At 38.5% G+C, this 17,895-nt stretch overlaps 1 long non-coding RNA gene across 1 annotated transcript; it reads right to left on the bottom strand.

Moving 5' to 3' along the window:
• Window positions 1–15,789: 15,789 nt before the first annotated feature.
• On the bottom strand, window positions 15,790–16,682 carry LOC122039959. Its single transcript, XR_006128456.1, has 2 exons — window positions 16,432–16,682; window positions 15,790–16,340 (listed from the first exon to the last, which is right to left on the bottom strand). It is a non-coding gene; the product is annotated as an uncharacterized LOC122039959 (long non-coding RNA).
• Window positions 16,683–17,895: the final 1,213 nt, after the last annotated feature.

Here is a 17,895-nt window from a genome sequence, read left to right as displayed (position 1 = left end):
CCCGGTTCACGCCCCTGGGGGAACCATGAGGAAAAAAATATCCAAGTACAAAGGCTCAAAGCGTCGATCAACAGAGAAAGATCAGTCATACACAGGCCGATCGGGGTCCAACCTACCCATGGGTCGATTAGCCAATCGGTCACCAGACTACTTGTCTATGTTAGAGTGTATACTAAAAGCCTAGCTTTTGGTATAAACATTTATCTAGAAATAAGAATCACATTGGTCAAATGTCTACATTTGTGATAAATGTAGTTGTTCAATTAATTTATATTGTAGATAACATGGTGTGTGGTGTCACACACAGAAGATCATGTTATCAGTACCTTATAAATTATAAACAGTAGCTCACGACCAAGATGGAAAGGAACAAACCATTGGAAGGTCGTAATGTAATTAGGTATTAGTTTATCTTAACTATATAATTACACTAGTACACTTAGAGTGTATTGAATAGGACCATTTGAGGTCGTTCCTTTTATACTGACTTTATGAAGGAACAAAGACCTCAGTTATTATGGAAGTGTGTGCTCTTAATCCTAATATAATAACAAGCACATATATTTGATATTTATTTCTTTAATTTATCAATGGGTGAGATTTAGTTCGATAAATCAATAAGCCCGATAAGTTGGGAAATGATATCACTTATAGTGTGTGTTGTTGATTATAGAAGGAAACTGTGTCCTAGTAATCTAGGTTGAGAATGTCCCCAAGAGGAGCTCATAAGGATTGTCATGTTAAACCCTGCAGGTGGACTTAGTCCGACATGACAATGAAGTTGAGTGGTACTACTCTTGGAGCTAGATATTAATTAAGTGAGTTGTCAGTAACTTACTTAATTAGTGGACATTTGTTATCTTAAACACAGGGAGACTAACACACTCATAATAAGAAGGAGCCCAAAATGTAATTTGGGATTGGTGCGGTAGTTCAATAATAGTTCTTTAGTGGAATGAATTATTATTGATGAAATTAAGTTGTGTGTTCGGGGCGAACACGGGATGCTTAATTTCATCGGGAGACCAAAACCAATTCCTCCTCTCGGTCCCTATCGTAGCCTCTAGTATATAGAGATTTATACCCACCGCATACCCACCTTCTTACCCATCCAATGGGGCCGGCCAAGCTAGCTTGGAACCCAAGCTAGGGCCGGCGAAGATCAAGTGGATGAGTCATGTAGGTGGCCGGCCAAAGCTTGGGTCCCAAGCTTAGGTGGCCGGTCACTAGAATATTAAAAAGGATTTTTATTAAAATTATTTCTTATGTGGATATCATGATTTTAAAAGAAAGTTTAAAAATTAAAAATTTCCTTTTATAGTTTTTTACAAAAGATTAAGAGAAGAGATTAATCTCTTTCCTTATTTGTAGTTTAAAAGGATGGTTTTAATTTTTGGTAAAAACTTTCCTTATTTGTAAATCATCTACATGTTTAAAATAGAGTTTAAAATTTGAAATCTTTCCTTATTTGTTGATTTAAGGAGGATTTTAAATTTTAAGATAACTTTCCTTTTTAATCATGTTCATGATTTAAAAGAGAGTTTAAAATTAAATATTCTCTTTTATAAGTTTCTACAAAAGATTAAGAAAAGATTTGATATCTTTCCTTATTTGTAGATTAAAAGAGATTTTAATTTTTAGAGATAACTTTCTTTTTATCCACATGTTTAAAAGAAAGATTTTAATTTATTAAATTTTCTTTTTATAAACCAATCATGAAGAGATAAAAATTATTGGAGAATTTTTTTATAAATTTCTGGAGACAAATTAGGAAGTTTTAATTAATTAAAACTCTCCTTGTTTGTAACTTTTATATGGCCGATGAAATAAAATTGAGAAAGAAAATTATTTTTAATTAAATAAATTTTCCTTTTCAATGGAAAAAGAATTAAGGAAGTTTTTATTAAATTTTCCTTATTTGCCAAGACCAAGGATTATAAAAGAGGGGGTAGAGGAGGCTTCAATGCGAACGACTCTGTTCTATTTTTCTCCCTATTTTCCTTGGTGGTGTGGCCGACCCTTTCTTCTTCTCTTCTTCTTCTCTTTGTGGCCGAACCTCTTCATGCTCATGGAGTTTTAATTGGTGGCCGGATCTAGCTTGAGGAAGAAGGAGAGAAAGCTTACATCCCTTGGAGCTTGGTTGGTGGAAAAGATCTTCATCTTTTGGAAGCTTTGTGCTTGGCCGAAATTTGAAGAAAGGAAAAGAAGGTGCTTTGGTGGTTTCTCATCTCAGAAGATCGTTGCCCACACAACGTCCGAGGTTAGAAGAGGAATACGGTAGAAGATCAAGAGGTCTTTCTAAAAGGTATAACTAGTAATTTTTCTTTCCGCATCATACTAGTTATTTTTGGAAATAATACCAAATACAAGAGGCATGCGATTCTAGTATTTCGAATATGTTTTTCGATGTTGTGTTTTTTTTTGTTTTTTTTCCTTGTGATTTGATTGTTCTTTTCGGTTAACCTAAAGTTATTTTAGGAAATTAAATATTAGCTTTCCGTAAAAGGTTTTGTCTAGTCGGTGGTGGTTGCTCCCATATCCAAGAAGGTCATGTGCCTCGCCACGTCAGTACTGGGAACCAATTATTGAAATTAATATTTAATGGAATTAATAACTTAAGGTGATTTGGGTCGAACATGTTAAGTTCCGCAGGAGACCCAAGTCAAAACCTAAAAGAACGAATAGATTAAGTTTTGGATCAAACGTGTTAAGTTCCGCAGGCGATCCAAAATTTAATTTAAAAGAACACATGGTAGCTAGGAAAAGGTTCAGACCTTTGTACAAAATTTTTGTACAGTGGAACCTCTAGGTTTTCCGAGTAGCAACCAACAGTCTAGTCAGTCGGACTTACAGCCTCCTTCGCCTAGACTTGAGGGGGAGGCACGTGATCCAGTGGTAAGGTGGGGCCCGCCTGGTAGGAGGTCAAAGTGGTCAACGTCCTAGGCAAGCGTTCGATCGGGCGAACTACCTTCCCGTTCAGCAGGAAGAGTAGCCGGTCCGACACTTCGACAACTCGGTCAAACACCGAGCTTCCGACGCTCATAAAGCTCGAAGCAGGGAGGGACGAAGGTCGAGCGGCCGCCCCGCTCGGCTAAGCAGTGGATGCAACCTCGACCCGGCAAACAGGGTTCCCTCGCTTGGCAGGGTGGAACCGAGTATCAGGTCATCGTCCGAGCAGACACTCGGCCCGTCCATTGTATCACCCAGACAACAAGTTGGCCGAGCGGCTCTCCCGCTCGGCCCAGTAATAGACAAGAGGAGCGGTTGGTGATATCTTCCTAGGGACCAGTGTCACCGACGGGCTGCATGGTCGACGGCATGGTCGGGCAGAGAATCGTACAGTGGAAGCTTCCACTGTCATGTCAGGGATACGCTAGGGTTGTTCGAGTATGGCTTCAAGCACGCTTTTTTGGCACGTCTTTTCCAGGTATGTTTTGAGAAGTGCACACACCTCGGGAAGCATGCACGCGCCTCCCGGTAGCCCTATATAAGGACCCTCGGCTTCGACGGAGGTATGTTCACTACTGTAGCTATAGTTACGCTGCTGCTCCTTTCTTCTCTACTTCGTTCGTTTACCGTCGGTAGCTGACTTGAGCGTCGGAGGGCCATTGCAGGGGAACCCTTCCCCGGCTCAGCACTAACGAGTTGTGGTTGCAGGCTCAGCTCGTTAGAGGCCCACGTTGTCTTCAGTCAACATCCAGTCAACATGAGCGCCACCTCCCCAGCGTCCGTCGACTCACCCTCGGACAGTATCATCTTCGCTAAATGATAATTAAATTTTGACTTGATCATTAATGACCAAATTAATTTTTGATCACTAAATGATAATTAAATTTTAATTTGATCATTAATGACCAAATTAATCTATGATCACTAATTCGGTCGTTTTTTTGCCAACCTTCTTGTAATGTTCGAATTTAATCCCGAGGTGAGAGCTCGAGAAGGTTTGTGGCATGATGCTCAAAGCTCAGGTATATGGGAGCTGCAGAATATTCAAGGACTAAGGCTTAATGAGAGATGAAGCGATTGAGAAGGAGACGACGAAGGTACTTGGGTAGGGGTTAGCTGTGGCAGAGTATGTCACTCTAATATCCATTGCACCGAAGTTGTGACGAGCCGCTTGTGCTGGTATAGGGATGAATATGGTGTTTGATTTTGTCTAGAATATGAGTCAGATAAAGGTCGGCTAAGATGTCACTGCGTTGATGGAGAGGCGACTTGGGCATCCGCTGCGTATGTGCCTAGGAAAACGGACCCCTACTTTGGATTGAAGGACGACAGTGATGAAATCGGTGGTACTTAGGCTCTGTGCTCAGACGAGCACACAGAATGTTAGAGACTAGAAACCAAGGAAAAAGTCCCTGGCGCAGGTCCTCTGATGCTCAAGTCAGATACTTTTTCCCTAGAAGAACAGTATACGAAGAAAAAAGAACTGTAAAAGATAGGGATGTAAACGAGCTGAACTGAGCTAAACAGTATTAGGCTCGAGCTCGGCTCGTTTAAGTTATATTCGGGCTCGAGCTCGGCTCGAGCTTGAATCGAGCTTTTATCACAAGGCTCGAGCTTGGCTCGTTTTAGAATTATCAAGCTCACGAATAGTTCGAGCTCGGCTCATTATTAGCTCGATTATCAAAGTTAACGAGCCTAACTCGTTAAGCGAGCTCGGGCTCATTTTCAGGCTCATTTAGAGCTCATTTTTTGCTCGTTTTAGAGCTCATTTTTTGGCTCATTTTAAAGTTCATTTTAAGGCTCGTTTTTTTTTGCTCGTTTTAGAGCTTGTTTTTTTGTTCGATTTAAGGCTCATTTTTTTGGCTCGCGAGCCTATAAACGAGCATGTTCGCGAGCTCACGAGCCGAATATCCTTAACCTCGAGTTCAGCTCGATAAAACTGTCGAGCTCGAAATCGAGCTCGACTCGATAAAATAAACAAACGAACTCGAACGAGATTTTTACCAAATCGAGCTCCGAATAGCTCGCGAACCGTTTGGTTCATTTACATCCCTAGTAAAAGATAAGTGCGAATGCACACGCATCCCTGCTCAAAGGAGAGGACCTCCGTTTTTATATGATCGTGCGTACCTCTAGAGCTTGACTGATGTCAGAGAATGTTGGGCGACAGGGCCTGTCGGGTGATGGAGGATGTGTGACACTCTCTTATAGACTGAAAGAATGTTCCATTCGTAGATGACAACATACCATTGGAATATTCCTTGACATATGACTTCTATTCTTTGACAGGCGGTTACGATTCCTTGACATTGTTGACGTCTAGTACCTTCTGTCCCACCCAGGTTTAGATACGGGCAGCTCGGGATGGCTGTTAGGATGTGGCGCCTGGCTCCATTCTTGATGAGGGAGACAAGCTGCGACTAGGGTCCCCCCTTCACGTTTGGAGTACTGGAAGGTCAGCCGGGAGCTGTCTTACTGAAAGTACTAGGCCTGTCTATGCATATCGGGTTGAAGGAACCAACCCAGTCGAGGAACGTCAGGCCTTACTCCAAGCTACGTCTTATGTCTCTGATCTGGGATCCTGATCTATAAGCACCCGACCGAGAATTATGCGGCTGATGATGTCAGGCGGACCAACTCCTTCTTTCCTTAATTGATGGCTGTCATGTCCCCTTGACTTTTGACTGCACATCCTCTTGGCTTCTGACTGCCACATCCCCTTGACTCCCGACTGTCTGGCCCTACCGGACCTCACCTTTATGCACCGTATCAGTGTTGATATTAATAAAGAGTTCAAAGTTAAGATATATTATGATCTAATAAATGCGCGCTATTCACCCCTTAGTGCTATTCTCAATCCTACATATTGAAATCCTCTTTCAGCATGGTGACGATGTTGCCACGACCCTTCTTGCTAGTAGACTCATGATTCTCTTGGTTTCTTCTGGGGCTTTCCATGCCAGTTTGATTTTTCATAGACGGTGACAATTTGAGGTTTGAAATCAAGGAGGAGGGAACCACCAATAGGGAGACTAGTGAAGGGTTGGAGATCTTCGCATCAAGTCTCTATGGCAGCTGATAACCATGATTTTACTGTATTATTTTGATTCATACATGCATGGTTTGATGTTATGTTCACAGATAAAACCTATATTTGCATCACATTTTATGCATTATCTTGTTCTTGGACTTAATTGCAAATTAGCCTATAATCATGGTATTTGACGCTAATATTTGATTATTATTTTGTAGGTATCAAAAGGGTCATGGACCCGATCAGATTAGACCATATTTGGGCTCAAATCTAGGGCTAAACAAGACGATCATGCCTTGGAGAGATTTGGACCGCCCATTGAAGATCGGAGAGATCTGAGCCATTCGTCAAGAATCTGGTCCATCCAAGCCAAGAGGAAGCACATCACAGCTGTTAATGAAGATCCAGAAGCTTTGATCTAGATCTGAGATGTTCTAGCCGTTGATCGAGTCATGAATTAATATGGACCGTCCGATCAGATGTGAGGTTGATTTAAATCACGCGAGAAGCTACAGTGCTTCCCTGAGCTCGGTTACCTCGCGACATCGCTACTGTTCATCATCTTCAATGCCGCAGCTCCCATTCCACTTCCAGATCTGATAACCTAACTTCTTCATCAGCGGCAAGCTTTGAACCGACCGGCGTCCAGCAAGCAAGAAGCGAGGCGCAAATTGAGGGTGTTCCCCATTCGTGGTTCTGATTCCAACGATTCCATCGGAGCCAAGGTTTGAGGGTGTTCCCCGATCTGGTTTTGCCATCATCCAACGGAGGTGCCAGAGGGTGTTCCCCAACAGTTCCGATTCTATTCCATCGCCGATTTACCCTTGCGATTCCTGATTCAGACGATTCTGTAAGATTTCCTCTATTCTTTGCTTTTTGATAAGCTCAGGTTGTTGCGAGCTAGATGGGTGTTCCCTGAAAGCTATGAACATCACCTGAAAGAGCTGGATGTCCAGAACTCCACCACCGGTTGTTGACGGGCATTCCCAGATTCAGTCTCTACTTCACGACAGAGAGGAAGAATTGTGGACTCGGGTTTGGATTGTAGAATGTTTTATTTTGTTTTCTTTTGATCTGTCTTTGAATTTTCTCAGATCTTTAGATCTGATTCATTTCATTGCAATCGCATTTTGTTTGAGTTTCTGTAATTCCAATTTTGGTTTCTTGTTAGCATAATTCTTGTTTGATGCAATGTAGTTTAAGTCTTGTTTGAAGCTTAGTTAATTGTTAAGAGTTTGATTCCTATGTTAGGGTTTGAATTGTACTTTAGATCAGATTTATTTTATGTCTTGTTATTGCATTCCCTATTTTATTCAATGCTTTGGATTAGATTTTATTTGAATCTCATTATTTCATTCTTAGTTAATTGTGTTGATGATGAAATTCATTACGTAGTGTGACAATGCGTATGAATTAATCGTTGACACCTAGGTAAGTTTCATTTATGCATTAGATTAGTTTCTTATTCACTGTGCTTTTCATTAATTAGATTTAGATTCAAAGCTTAAACCCCCCATTTATATATTAAAACCCCAAAAATAGGAATAACATACAATCCTAGATTACATCCCACCGTTAGTTCCTCAAGAGATCGATCCTGAGCTCGTTATTACAACATCATTGTGTAGTTAAAGGGTTCATGGATATAATTTGTTAATTTGATAAGTCCATTCGTGACACTCAATTTTTCAGCTTATCAGCAATCAAGAGAGTTAGGATGTGTATTTTGATGTGATCAATCGACTTAAGTTAGACTCAGCGGTTTTGATCCCTTATGCCTAAGTGTGCAAGGACTTAGGAACATAAGAAGTTGAGCGAAAGATGCAGCTAACGAGAAGGATGACATAGGAAGCGAGTCGACGAGCTCAGTGCATCCGAGAGATGAGGAGCTACGGAAGAGTACATCAGCAAATTACAAGATGTGCGCGACGCTTCTGAGTTCTGAGGGACAAAAAGTCAAGGAGGAAGACTGCTCGAGGAGAAGGCTGGAGTTGGGTTCGGATGAGCTCAACTCTGGAAAGCTAGAGAATCATCCAAGCAACCGAACAAGTCAACCGCTAAGTTGACTTTGTCCAGGCATCTGGACTAGGTCCAAGCGCCCAGACCAGGTCCATGCGTCTTGACTCTAAGCGCCTTAGACCAGGTCTAGGTGCCCAGACTCCAAGCGCCTAGACTCTAACCTCCCAGGATGTTTCGGCCATGTCAGTGAGTCGTTGCAAGCCTTTGCCAAAGAGGATAAACATGGAATCCACGTCAGCCAACTCCAGGTGCTCAGAGTGGGTCTTGTCACTCGAGAAGCTGATAACTGTTTCGGAGTGGATCGAATCAACCAAGTTCAGGAGCCTGGATTAGATCCAGGCACCTTGGAGGTGCCACGTTAGCCAACGACTAACTTCGACCAGTGAGCTATAAATAGAGCTCTGGTACTTGAAGTTCAGAACAATACACACACTGTACTGAAATTCTTTTCTATTTTTAAGTCTATGCTTTCAACTATTGTAAGAGGCTACTACGCTTTCATCAAAGGAGATCTTTTAGTGGAGTTTTTCAACTGCCTTGGATTAACAACTATCCCGGCTGTAACCACCAAGTAAACTCCTTGTCTCTTACTTTATTTTATGCATTTATTTTATTTAAATTAATGTGTGCTTTGTCCTTGCTAAGTTCAAATAGCGAGAGAATTATTCTAATTTTAATTACAAACTATTCACCCTCTCTAGCCGGCTTCACCAGACCTATAAGTGGTATCAAAGTGAAGTTCACTTTAGAAGGACTAACCGTTAACTAAAGCAAAAGAAAGATGACCGGATCGAGCATTCATTCACCAAAGTTCAAGGAAAATTTTGCGATATGGAAAAAGAAAATAGAGGTATTTTTAAAACTGATTATGAAATTCTTCTAATTATTAAATACAATTTTGTATCACTTAAAGATCATAATGGAGATGAAAAGGAAGAAGACTTTTGGAACAAGAAAGAGCAAAGCGACTTCATGGTTAACATAAAAGTAGAATTCCATCAACTAACCGTGTTACCACTACAAGAAGTCAATCGCATCAGTAGCTTCAACTCGACCAAAGAACTCTAGGAGAAGTTTTTAGAACTTCAGGAAGAAACATCGGAGGCTAAGTTCGCAAGATAGGATATCCTACGAAATGGAGAAAGAAGAAATGATGATTTAATTACACGCAAAGATCAAGGAGCTGATCACCAGACTCATCAACTATGGAGAATTGGTGACGAATTGAGATTTAATCCGATATGCACTCAATGCCATTCCGAGAATCCAATAGTAGACATTAATAGTTGATGCCTACTATATCTCAAAAGACCTAGAGGTAAGTACTTTATAAAATTTATTTTCAACATTAGAATTACACGAGTCTCAATGTATAGGATCAAGAAAGGAAAAGAAGCCAAATCACAATTTAGCATTGCAAACCAAGAAGAACAAATCAGATTTAGATTCCTCACTCGACAAAAATGAAGAAGCATACATGGTAAGAAAATTTTCAAAGTTCTTTAAATCTAATAACCTTGGTAATAGATATACCAACAAGATTCTCCAAGCAAAGAGGAAAGTCAGATGCTACAACTGTCAAGAAGAAGAGCACATCAAGTACAATTGTTCGAAACTCAAAAGTAAGGAAAAAAACAAAGGGCCAAGATGATCGAAGCACAAGAACATGAAAGCTACATAGGATGCAATGTCATCAGAATTCGAAGTTGAAGTGTATACCGGACTTGCACTAATGACAAGTCACCAAGAATAAGAAGACAACAAAAGCTCATCTGAGATGAGCATCGAGAGCATCGATAAAGGGAGAGCTTCAAATTACGAGTCAAACACGGTAAGTGAAGTACAATTCTTACTTCTTGATCAGCTTTATGAAGCAGTGAAAATGCTATCTAGATCCTTATGCAAACTATGAACTAAATATATGAATATGAAAAAAAGATAACAATGAGTTAAAGATAAACTAAGCTAATGCATGTCCATTAGAACATTTTGATAAAATTTAAATAGAAAATTTAAAATTAAAAGAATAATAGACTTATCGAAAAAGGATTATGCATGTTTCAATTCTTTATGAATTTTAAATTTTAGAAATACGAGAAGACTAAATTGGTATATTAGAATTTATAGGGACCAAATTGCTAACATACCTAGAAATTATATGTCAAGAATTTTTTTGATAAATTTTGTAGATAGAAATTTATTTTGGGTTCCTAAACCTGTTCTAAACTATTAAATTGATTTTATTTGCATGTTAAATTTTCCAATATTTTTGTGACCATTTTTGTATTTTCCTTAATATTTTTGATGTTATAAAAGGGAAAAAAAATAGAGATTAAGTTAAGGGGTATCTAATTTTCCTTGTATTTATTAAAAATTTACTATTTGTACTGAATTATAAATTTATTTATTTTAGAATAAATTATTTTATTATTTATTTTATGCTAATTTAACTTGGGTTGATGTACATAAAAAAGGGAGATTATAAGTACCCGGGATTAGTTTTGATGTGATCAATCAAGTTAAGTTAAGCTCTTTTGATCCCTTGTGTCTAAGTTATATGGACTTAGGAATACAAGAAGTCGTGTGGAAGACACAACTAGCGAGAAAGATGATACGAGAAGCAAGTTGATGGGCTTAGTGTATCCGAATAACGAGGAGCTGTGGAAAAGTACACTAGCATACGAGAAAGACGCACAACGCTTCCGAGGGACGAGAAGTTAGAAAGGAAGACTGCTCGAGAAGAAAGCCAGAGTTGAGTTCGGGTGAACTCAACTCTAGAAGGCCAAAGAATCATCCAAACGGTCGAACAAGTTAACTACTGAGTTGACTCTGCCCAAGCGCCTGAACCAGGTCCAAGCGTTGAACCAGGTCCAGGCACTTGAACTAGGTCCAGGCGCCCAGACCAGGTCCAAGCGCCTGAGATATTTTGGCGATATCAGCGAGCAATTACGGGTCGTTGCCAAAGAGGATCAACATGTAGTCCATGTCAGCCAACTCCAGGTGCTTGAACTAGGTCCAAGTGCCCGGGAAGCCAATAGCCTTTGGAAAGAAGCCATTGTGGAGTGGAGTAAGTCTGTAAGTACCCCATGGTAATTTTGATGTGGTCAACCAAGTTAAGTTAGGTCATGTTTGTCTTTGATGCCTTGTGTCTAAGTGTGTAGAAACTTATGAGCACAAGAAGTTGAGCAGAAGACGCAGCTAGCAGGAAGGATGACACGAGAAAGGAGCCGACGAGCTTGGTGCATCCGAAGGATGAGGTTCTACGGAAAAGTACACTGACAGAAAAGAAGGACGTACACGACGTTCGAGGGATGAGAAGCCGAAAAGGAAGTATGTTCGAGGAGAAAGTCCAAGTTAGGTTCAGGTGAGCTCAACTCCGGTTAACCGGAGCATTACCCACGCGGAGACGATTAGTAAAGGAGTTGATTTGCCTCAGGGAAGACGCCTTCAATGGCTTGAAAGATGCCTTCCATGAATATTATCAAAGGTGCGTTCCAACCTGTTGAAGACGCCTTCATATGACTGTTGGCCGAAGATAAAGTTTTATTTTTTACGATAAAACTTCTTTCATTGAAGGCGCCTTGAACTCAATTGAAGGCACATTCCAGCTTCGGATAGAGTTTTCCATGGGCTATAAAAAAACTCCTGAAGCTAGGAAATAGAACACAGCTTGAACAACAACAACTATAATCTTTCCTAGTCTTTTTCTTGAGCTGTCAACGTCTGTAAGAGGCTACTCCACTTTCAATAAAAGAGTATTTCTAGTAGATTTTTTCAACATCTTGGATTAACAACCACCTAATTTGTAATCAAGTAAATCCAACCTTCTTACTTTCTTTCTTTAGTTGTTCATTTTTATGCACTTCTTTATCTAACTCAGTTGAAAGATTGAGAAAGGGGTGATTTTTATTTTGCAGGCAATTCACCCCACTCTTGTCGACCACACAGGACCAACAAGTGGTATCAGAGCCAAGCAGCTTTAGAAGGACTAACCACCTCTAAAGCAATAAGACGATGGTTGAACCGAGTATTTATCTATCAAAATTTGAGGGGGAATTCACCCTATGGAAAAAAGCGAATGGATGTATTTTTTAAAACTGATTTTGAAGTTTTATTATTAATTAATACAGTTTTGAAGTTCCAAAAGATCAAAAAGATGGACAAAAAGAAGAGCATCTTTGGACAAAGAAAGAGCAAGCAGACTTTATGGTGAAAGGATGAGCCGAATTCTATATACTAAGTGTGTTGCCACCTTAGGAAATCAGCAGGATCAACGCCTATGAATCAGCAAAGGAACTTTAGGAAAAGTTCTTGGAGCTACACGAAGAAACATCTGAACCAAAGCTCGCGAGACAAGACCTTCTCCGAAACCAACTGATAAACCTCCGGCTAAAAGAAGGAGAGTTAGTAGCATAGCTGCACACTAAACTGAAGGAGCTGATCACCAGACTCACAAATCTCGGAACAAAGGTAACAAATTGAGATTCTCTAAGGTACACATTAAATGTTTTTCCAAGGACACCCGAATAGTCCTCTATAGTCGACTCCTACTATATTTCTAAAGATCTAGAGGTTAGTATATTAGAAAATTTATTTTTCACTTTAAAACTTCACGAATCTAGATGTGCAGAAGTAAAGAAGCCAAGTCAAACAATTGCCCTGAAGGCAAGAACAAATGATCCTGACTCCGAAGCATCCATCGACCAAGATGAAGTAGTATTATTGGTAAGAAAATTTAATAAGTTTATTAAATCTAATAAATTTAATAAGTTGCAGGTGAAAAAGTACTTTCGGAGTAAAAGGAAGGTTCGATGCTACAACTACCAAAAAGAAATGCACATTAAGGATGACTGCCCCGAACTGAAGAAGGAGAAAGACAAGGGCAAAAAGCCAACAAGATCGAAGCACAAGAATTTGAAGGCAACGTGGGATGAATCGTCATCCTCCAAGTTCGAGATTGAGGCTTACGCCGGACTAGCCCTGATGGCAGACCATGAGAGGGATGCCAAAAGTACTCAGAGATGAGCATCAATGAAGGAGGATGATCATCCGAGGAAAGTAGCGATGAAGGGGGAGGAACAAACTGCGAGGTAAGTAAGGTACGCACACTTTCTCCCAAATAGTCTTTCGAATTTATTAAAATATTTTCAAAAAATATAATACAATTAGAAAAAGATAATGGTAGGTTAGAATTAAACTTAACAAATTCATATCCATTAGATATGTTTAATAATTTAAAAATAGAAAATGAAAACCTGAAAATAAAAATAAAGAAAATGGAAAAATGACCATGCATGTTCAAATATTTTTTTAAAATCAAATTATAGTAGAATCAGTTGGTACATTAGAAATCACCAAAGATAGGTCAGGAAAATCTCTAAAAATTATGCATCATCAAAAATTTTAGTGAATCGAGTAGAAAAAATCTATATTGGATTCTAAAATTCTTTTTAGATTAAATTTCTTAATTTTTAATTTATTAGGATAGAAATTACTTTAAATAGAAAAATAATTTTTGAGTAATTTTTATGTGTGTATTCTTAGCTCATTAAATTAATGTTTATGCATGCTAAAAAATTTACTTAATTTATTTTCTTTTATTCAATTATTTCATCAAATTTCTAATCATATTTTCTGCTTAAAATTTTATCTATGCAAAATAAAAATATTATCTACCAATAAATTTATTTTTCAAAATTTTTTTGATTGTTGAGTTATTTTCTGTAAAATTATTAATAAAAATCTTATTTTGAAATTTAAAATTATTATGCATACTTATTTTTTGAAAATTTTTATTTGTTTGAGATAAAACATGATGTTCTATATCTTAATAATTTTTTTTTGACATTTTCTAAATATTATCTGAATTATTATGAATTATTTTTTAAAAATTTAATTTTTAATATTAAAAATACAAGAATATAGAAATTTGGAAAATTTAAATTTTTTGGCATTAAAAAATCTATTTTATATATTCAAAAAAATTAGCAAAATTTCTAAGGTTGAAAATATATTTTTCAAGACTTATTTTCAAAATTAGGTTGTTCTGTTGAGATTAATCAACTCTATTTGATTAGAATAATATCTTATTATGATTTTTTTTTTACCAATATAGATAATTCTGTTTAAGTTTGACAAAAATATTTAGGATTTTTTGACACCGAAAACTAATTTTTAAATTAATTTTGTCAAAATAGAAAATTAATTAGTAAAAATAGAATATTTTTAAAAATTATTTGCCTGGTATTTCTTGTTTTGTACCTCTAGAAACTATTTCCAATTTTTTATAACAATTTATTTTTTTCCTATTTTTTTATTTTTTATGTGATTAAAAGGAGATAAATAAGTACAAGTTAAGGGAGAATTAATTAGGATCTTTTTATCCATGTATTGCAATTTTTTTTGTTATAATTACAACTTACTTTACATAATGATATTATTACATTTTGGTTTAACCCTAACTTTAGCTTAGGTTGATGCACATAAAAAAAAAAAGAGATTATAAGTACCCCGTGATAGTTTTGATGTGGTTAACTAAGTTAAGTTAGGTCATGTTTGTCTTTGATGCCTTGTGCCTAAGTATGTAAGAACTTAGGAGCACAAGAAGTCGAGCGAAAGACTCAGCTAGCAAGAAGGATAACACGAGAAAGGAGTCGACGGGGTCGGTACATCCGAGGGACGAGGTGTTGCAGAAAAGTATACCGATGGACGAGAAGGACGTACGTGACATTTGAGAGATGAGAAGCCGAGAAGAAAGTCTGCTTGAAGAGAAGGTTGGAGTTGGGTTCGGATGAGCTCAACTCTGATTAACCGAAGCATCACCCATGCGAAGACGATAAGTAAAGAAGCTGATCTGTCTCAAGGAAGGCGCCTTCCATGAACAATGTCGAGACGCCTTCATATGACAATTGGCCGAAGATGAAGTTTTATTTTTGACGATAAAACTTCTCTAATTGAAGGCACCTTAAACTCAATGGAAGACGCCTTCCAGCTTCGGATAGAGTTTTCCAGAGACTATAAAAAGACTCTTGAAGTTAGGAAATAGAACACAACTTGAACAACAACTACTGTAATCTTTCATAGTCTTTTTCTTGAGTTGTCAACATTTGTAAGAGGTCACTCTGCCTTCAACGAAGGAGTATTTCTAGTAGAGTTTTTCAACGCTTTGGATTAACAACCATGTAGGTTGCAACCAAGTAGATCCAACCTTCTTACTTTATTTCTTTAGTTGTTCATTTTTATGTACTTCATTTTTGTTAAATTTAATTGTGCTATCTAACTCAGTTGAAAGATCGAGAAAGGGATGATTTTTATTTTATAGGCAATTTACCCCCTCTTGTCGGCCACACAAGACCAATAGAGTCGACCAAGTTCAAGCGTCCGGATCGGGTCTAGGCACTCCGGAGGTGCCATGTTAGTCAACGACTAACTTCGATCAGTGAACTATAAATAGAGCCCCAATACTCGAAGCTCAGAACAACACACTCTGTACTCGAATTTTTTTTTTCTATTTTTAATTCTATGCTTTCAATGATTATAAGAGGTTACTTCACCTTCATCAAAAGATATCTTTTAGTGGAGTTTTACAACTGCCTTGGATTGACAACTACTTTGGTTGTAACTAAGTAAACTCCTTATCTCTTACTTTATTTTATGTTATTTTTTTAAATTAATGTGTCTTTTGTTCTTGCTAAGTTCAAATAGCAAGAGAATTGTTTTAATTTTAATTGTAGACTATTCATCCCCTTCTAGTCGATCTCACCGGACTTACAGAATGGAGGTTAATGTAGACCTTGACATAGTCGCTCTGACGCTTAAATTAGCTCTGATGATCGGAGAAGAAATCAAAAAAGAAAACATATGGTCAAGTGGAATGAAGTGTCTGAGTTTATCTACGCATACCTAAGCCCGTAGTGGTGGACTCTCTTTTATACATTTACCCTAGCGGAGGAAGCGGAGCCCACGTTTTCCACTTGTCCCACGTTCAGATTGAGAGGATGTCCTACTCACATACGTTCTCTACATTCTTGACCATGTCGTCCCTACAGAGACGCCAAATGATAAGGACCTCATAGTCAAGAGTTGTGCGCCACGTAGCAAGGATCTCGAAGTCGAGAGTCATGTGCTGAGTAACCTTAGTCCCGAGGTTAGGGATCGGGCGCTGAGTGACTTGGATCTTGGAGTCGGGAGTTAGGCATCGAGTAGCCATAGTCTCGGGGTTGGGCTGTGAGTAGCAAGGATCTCAAAGTAGGGTCCATATAGGATGCAAGTCTCACCCCATTTGAACATGACTTGAAGGGTCTTGACCGGGCTCTATTTTGTTTAACTTCTGATTTACCTGTCAGATTGTCTCTCGACTTTATCAGCAATCTTAGATAATGAAAATCATTAAGAACAAATAAAGTGAGGCACAATAGAAGCGACGCCACCTTCTACGAATCCCGTCATCCCCATTTCAAACAAACTCAAGATCGCTGCTTTAGGCCAAAGGCGGGCTCAAAATCTCTGTCTCTCTCTCAAACGTGGAAAATGCGACTCCTTTACAAGCAGAGAAGAAGGCTAAAACCAGTTGGGTTTCAAATCGCTGGAAACCAAGAGATGAGAGTGAATGGCGAAGGCCACGGAGGAAGAGTGTGGGACGCTGGGCCTTTGAGACATATGCAATACTACTGATGCTTGTGGAACTGGGAGTTCTCAGAGCAGACGCCCGCCGCCATTTATAGCTAGTCCGAGTGGTGGAAGAGAAAGAGGGAGGAAGCAGAGGAGGCGCAATGGAGGCCGTGTCCGGGGAGGGCGATTCGCTACTTTTCTCCACACGGGCTTGGAATATTTGCGGCGGTGCGTATCGGTCTTATACCGTGGATCTACGATCGGACGGCCATCGTCTCTGTAAGTGGAGAGATTCGTGGCCGCTCCGGCACTTAGGATCCGCTGCCTCTTTCAATTCGCATCTGATTCGCTGCAGATGCCGTATCCGCCATCCGTCGGTAACTGAACAACCAACGATTCGCAGTGGCTGTTGGAAAGCTTGGGAGGAACCGTATGCGAGCCTCGATTTCGTCCTCGCTGACGTATAGGAGTCTTTTCTTTCCCTTTTTTGATGGATTTAATCTACACCCTCAGATGTATCCACGGGTGGCCACGATGAAGTTTCCAAAGGTAGAGAAGAGATCAACTGATCAGATCGTCCGTTGACTTTCCAAAAGGTTGACTATGTCTATGACTGGAAGGTCCCTATAGAGTTCAATTGCACTATTCGTTTAAACAAGAAATCGTAAATCGAGTCAAAGTCCTCGGCATGAGCTGCGATGCCGTCAACGTAAATCTTAACAAGAAAAAACACTAGATTTCTTGGATTGTTATGGTCGGCATATGGTGGTTACATTGATTGCCATTTTAAAGCAACAATAGAAGATAAATAGAGTTTTAGAGTGGTTTGATTTAAAGATGAAGCACAAGAAAAATCTCATCACCAAGACACGATGAAGCTAGAAGAGTTTGAAATTTAAATTTAGCTACAACCATTCTAAAATAATTTTAACTAATTTAAAATTATTTTGATGAAGTTTAAATAATTTTAATCTAATTAATAAATTATATTTTGATATAATAGTAATATTAAAAAAATAATTTTGATTAAAATATAATAATTATTTTTTTATATTGTAATAACCACTAATGGTCTAATGCTATGTTTATCTGGGAGAACGGATTCATAAATTAAGGAAAATTTTATTGAACAATATGTTGTCAAAGATTTTGAAAAAAAAATATTGAATTTACAAATTAAATTCAGATTTATTTGTTGAAATGACTTAACAAATCATCTTAGGCTTTTGGCCTTGAAAGTTAGGCCGAGTTGCTAGGTTGTTAGGAAGATTGCTGCTTCATTT

This window comes from Zingiber officinale, chromosome 2A (assembly GCF_018446385.1).
Source record: "Zingiber officinale cultivar Zhangliang chromosome 2A, Zo_v1.1, whole genome shotgun sequence".
Lineage (NCBI taxonomy): Eukaryota > Viridiplantae > Streptophyta > Magnoliopsida > Zingiberales > Zingiberaceae > Zingiber > Zingiber officinale.
Note: the sequence above shows the minus strand (reverse complement) of the source record. Positions and strands in the feature narration are given on the sequence as shown.